Raw genomic sequence first — 6,000 nt, 5'->3', positions numbered from 1 at the left:
TTATGTGACCTATGCTACTTTCCAGTCTTTCGGAACAGACCTTTCGTCAAGTGAGCGGTTGTATATGACTGCTATGAAAGGCGCTATTGTGTCTGCATACTCTGAAAGGAACCTGACTGGTATACCATCTGGACCGGAAGACTTGCCTTTCTTAAGTGATTTGAGTTGTTTCGCAACACCTAAGATATCTACTTTTATGTCATGCTAACAGCTGTTCTGGTTTCGAATTCTGGAATGTTTACTTCGTCTTCTTTCGTGAAGGAATTACGGAAAACTGTATTTAGTAACTCCACTTTAGTGGCATCATCATCGCTAACATTTCCATCGCTATCACGCAGTGACGTTATGGAGGAGACTGTCACATTCTAGTCCACCTGTCCTCGATATTAAAACCACTTTGTCGGTAACCTCATTTTCTGGTAAATCCGGGGCAGATATCTTTGTATTTATTTGACGATTTGGATACTTCTGCCAGTTTGGTAAATTGCAATAATTAGCAATTGTTAAGTGTAGCGAGACTAAAGTTAGCAAGTGCTACTGGGGCTTATTTAAAGTGCCACGAGACACTAAGCGATGCACAGTCATTTCACGACTTGAGACAAGGGTTAGCAGAGAGTTATTGGAGGAAAATACATCGAGAAGCTTAACAGGATATTTCAGAAACATGGATCAGTAGACAGTCTTGTACACCCCATTCGGAAAATTAATATTAACATTTGTGAGATGTCTGAGAATGATAATGCTAATAGGGCTTAAGTACAGGCAGCACAACAGAGAGCAGGCATGGAATTCCTACAGAATTTAAATGAAAAGGAGGACACAGGGGCAGCACTAAATGAAATTGATGTGGTCACCAAATCATGGGAAAAGAAAGAGATAATTAAGACAGGTCATATTAATCATAATTGCTGATACCAACAAAGTCAAGCATGAACACCATTTGGGCATTCCGAATGAAATTATTAAGCATAATTGCTGATAACAACAGTGTCAAACATGCAAACAGTTTGGGCACTCAGAATGTAACTGTATGTCGAAAGGTACAGGGAAGACGGTCATAGGCTAGACCTCACACCCACCCTCTGAGGCAGAGAGTGTTGTGTATATTGTAAAACACTTCCAGTGAAGCCCCTCATGAGTCAACTCTGTTCAGAATCAGCGGCACACTTTTTCTGGCCCGATACGTGAAAGGACAGTTGTGAAGTTTCCTACTAGGTACTGGATCTCAAGTATCACCAGCAATCAGAAGTATACTTGGGGAAGCAGAACTGAATCCGCCGCACTGGAGATTAAACATCATAGATGAAGGTAATGTTACTTCACTCGGTTCAGAAATGGTGCGATTCTGTGTGAGGGGAAGTAACTCTTGGGTTAGTGTAGAAATTCTCGCTAAAGATAGCAAAGATGGTAGCAGTCATAAAGCTATGCTTGGTTTTGGTTTCCTTGTAACACATGAAATTTATTTAGAACAGCATATAGCAGACCTAGAAGGAACATCATTTTACCTCAGTTTTACAGCTCGAAAACTGACATGTCACAAGGATCACTCTTGGGTCAGGGGCAGCTGCTTAAACTGTGTACGAGGCCTCTTAAAGTCATCTCATGAGACGTAGCAAAAGAGTCAAGAAAGTTAATCCGGGTAAATGTAGGAACTGATCTTCCAGTCAATTCTTTGTGTGCGATTGAGCCTTTGCCTGACAATAAAAAGGTAGATAAAGCTCGATGTTTTACATGGTGCCGGTGTGTCCTGAATACAGGAAATGGATGGAAACCGAGTTGTGCCTGTTAGTGTTGATAATTTTAGTTCCAAAGAAGCAAAGCTATTATGTGCTACCTTGGTAGACATGTTAGAGGTACTGGACGAGGATGAATTATATAGAGATTTCAGGTCAGTCTACGCAACGTTGGGACAATCTGTCAGTTTAACTACGACTGAATAGGAAGGTATCACACTCAGAGGAACTGGATTAGGAGCTCACGGAGAGACTGTCGGAAGAAGATGCTGAGTTATCGGATCATCCTGCACCATTGCCTGCCACACCACTAACTTACATCATAATCATACTGTGAATGAGCCTCTATAAGAAACCATACAGAATTCTACAGTATGTGAAGCCAGTAACACGAGAGCTTATACATCAACAACTTTGTGATGGAATCATAGAAGAGTGTAAAGACCCCTGGGCTACACTGGTTGTAATTTCAGATGTCATTGCAGCATAAAGGTTTTGTTGCGACCACTGCTAGTTAAACCAAATTAGAGTCGCAGATGCCTGCCCTATTCCTAATATAGAAGAACTCTTAGATAACCCTTTTTACTACAATGGTCCTACAAAGTGGGTACTATCAATTAGAGGTAACGCCAGAACATCATTCGCAAACTACAATCGCAGTCACGTCTGTTGGTTATCAGTGTCGTTAGATGCTATTTGGACTACAAAGTGCTCCAGTAATTATCGACACCTGTCAGATGCTGTATCGCAGGGCAATGCATGGTTCAAATGGCTCTGAGCACTATGGAAGTTATCATCTGAGGTCATCAGTCCCCTTATACATGTCCGAGGCAGGATTCGAACCTGCGAACGTAGCAGTCGCGCGGTTCCGGACTGAAGCGCCTAGAACTGCTCGGCCACAGTGGCAATACATGATCTACTTGTATTGCACCATTGTGTTCTCCAGGGATAGACAGGAGCACATAGTACATCTGCGTGAAGTTATTTTTATTGTTTTTGCGCAGCACGATTAAGGCTTGGATTGGAAAAGAGGCATTACAGCAAGTACATTACTTAGACCATACATTATCAGCCAGGATGGCATATGTACTGAACTGATATGTACTGAACGCGGTTATAGGTTGATAACGGACGTCCGAGAGTCTGTTTGCAACCTGTAACCGAGTAAGTAACGAGCAGCCCTTAGTGGCTCGCCATCACAATTTTTTTATCTTAAATATCTTTGTGACTAATGCCCTTTTGGCATATTTATTTTTTATGAATGACATATAAGTACTGCCAGTCTTTCACGATGATTCTGTACTTATACTCTGTTTCATACGTTTTTAGTCATAATTCTGTGACCATGTTATAGACCATTCCTCGATTTAAATTCTGAGAAAGACACTCTTAGCAATGTTGAAACCCGGCTAATTCGTTAAAAATAGTGATCGAGAGCTGTTTTCTTTCAATTATAAACGCTTTTCCGATTTTGTCAATGCCCGTGTCTTTAGAAAGCTATTAGCATAAACCTAAATTGGCATGAATTACAGATATGTAACTTGAATGGTACATGAATTATTGGAGGTCAAAGTGGCCGATTACTATCGATCGCGTCAGGCAATAAGTACTCCACAGTTACACGATAAAACGGTAGCAGCATGCTTATAAATATATTTATTCATCTATGTCTTTGTTTAAATCCGATATATACTATTCATGAAGAAATTGGTTAAATATTTACTGTGTTTTAGAAAGCACAGAGACATTAGGCTCCTGCCCTACCTTTTGTTTCTTTTCTTTTGATATATGTTTATTTAATTGTTTATGCCTGCAGAAGTAAATCTGTGAGGACGGGGCGTGGGTTGTGCTTGGGTAGCTCAATCGGTAGAGCACTTGCCCGCGAAAGATAAACGTCCCGAGCTCGAGTCTCGGTCCGACACACAGTTTTAATCTGTCAGGAAGTTTCATATCAGCGCACACTCCGCTGCAGAGTGAAAATCTCATTCTGGGAACTTTAAACCCACCAATATCAAATTTCAACAAGAAGTTCCTTTACAACATTATTCTTACTACTACGTCATGAAGTTGGCCAATATAAAGATAAATCGTCGGATTCCAGTTCTAAGTTCGGTACTATTTAGGATGACAATCAAGTCTACAGAGGATGGTTAGTTCTGTGACAAGCTGAGCAAAATATTACCCAAGGTTGCTCGAGTTCACAGTGGTCGCAAGCTGGTGAACCAAAAATTTATGCCTCTGCTCGCAGTATATACCTTAGCTGTGATGAGGTGTCACCTGCATGGCTGCTCTTGTCCTCTGAAATTCCTATAAAAGATATTCAAAATTTTTCCTGACTTTATCAGCAGAAATTCTCCTTCGTTTCTTGTGAGGCGAGAAAACATGCACTCGTCCCTAGTCTTGGAATACGGCGATATGCACGCGCATGGCTGGAGCAATGTATGTATTACAATGCCTTCCCAGTTCTCGCAAGGATAATTGACTAAATGGCTGGTTCATTTCTCTGCAGTTGGAGGTCAATGACGCTACAGCTAATATTTAGCTGAATGTCAGCTGCAGTGAACGCAGTGTTCACACAAATTCTCCTCTGCGTCATACAGAGAGTTATGTGGCCCGTTCTGCATTTGATGCCAGTTCAGAGGAGAGTGTCACCGAAAATTTCGGTCTCCTACATCCACATCTACATCCATATTCCGCAAGCCACCTGACGGTGTGTGGCGGAGGGTACCTTGAGTGCCTCTACCGGTTCCCCCTTCTATTCCAGTCTCGTATTGTTCGTGGAAAGAAGGATTGTCGGTATGCCTCTGTGTGTGCTCTAATCTCTATGATTTTGTCCTCATGGCCTCCTCGCGAGATATACGTAGGAGGGAGCAATATACTGCTTGACTCTTCGGTGAAGCTATGTTCTCGAAACTTTGACAAAAGCCCGCACCGAGCTACTGAGCGTCTCTCCTGCAGAGTCTTCCACTGGAGTTTATCTATCATCTCCGTAAAGATTTCGCGATTACTAAATGATCCTGTAACGAAGCGCGCTGCTCTCCGTTGGATCTTCTCTATCTCTTCTATCAACCCTATCTGGTACGGATCCCACACTGCTGAGCAGTATTCAAGCAGTGGGCGAACAAGCGTACTGTAACCTACTTCCTTTGTTTTCGGATTGCACTTCCTTAGGATTCTTCCAATGAATCTCAGTCTGGCATCTGCTTTACCGACGATCAACTTTATATGATCATTCGATTTTAAATCAATCCTAATGCGCACTCCCAGATAATTTATGGAATTAACTGCTTCCAGTTGCTGACCTGCTATATTGTAGCTAAATGATAGGGTATCTTTCTTTCTATGTATTCGCAGCACATTACACTTGTCTACATTGAGATTCAATTGCCATTCCCTGCAACATGCGTCAATTCGCTGCAGATCCTCCTGCATTTCAGTACAATTTTCCATTGTTACAACCTCTCGATATACCACAGCATCATCCGCAAAAAGCCTCAGTGAACTTCCGATGTCATCCACAAGGTCATTTATGTATATTGTGAATAGCAACGGTTCTACGACACTCCCCTGCGGCACACCTGAAATCACTCTTACTTCGGAGGACTTCTCTCCATTGAGAATGACATGCTGCATTCTGTTATCTAGGAACTCTTCAATCCAATCACACAATTGTTCTGATAGTCCATATGCTCTTACTTTGTTCATTAAACGACTGTGGGGAACTGTATCAAACGCCTCGCGGCATCTACCTGGGAACCCGTGTCTATGGCCCTCTGAGTCTAGTGGACGAATAGCACGAGCTGGGTTTCACACGATCGTCTTTTTCGAAACCCATGCTGATTGCTACAGAGTAGATTTCTAGTCTCCAGAAAAGTCATTATACTCGAACATAATACGTGTCTTCCTCATAGCAAAATTGTCCCCCACCTGGGTCCTTTCGTGCTGCACGTCACATCTTTTCCCAACCACTAGGACATTCCTCGTATTTTGTGGAAACTCTCTCTGCCAATCACATAGGCCCTCCATTGAACTGCATCGAAATCTCGGCACTTTAACTCCTTCCTAGTTCGCTTCCGCCAATCGGACATTTTGTGCCCGCTCCAGACGCCTAAAAGTTACATGCGTACAGCATGAGCGTACCACGCACCGTTCATGCGATCAACTGCATCACTGGTTTGTTCGTATCCATTTGGAAAAACCGAAGCACAGTTTTCTAATGCTTCTTTCCATTCCACTCTGGTGGCCCGCTACTTGCTCTCTTGCATGA

The sequence above is a fragment of the Schistocerca serialis genome, chromosome 6, assembly GCF_023864345.2.
Source record: "Schistocerca serialis cubense isolate TAMUIC-IGC-003099 chromosome 6, iqSchSeri2.2, whole genome shotgun sequence".
Taxonomy (NCBI): domain Eukaryota; kingdom Metazoa; phylum Arthropoda; class Insecta; order Orthoptera; family Acrididae; genus Schistocerca; species Schistocerca serialis.
Note: the sequence above shows the minus strand (reverse complement) of the source record.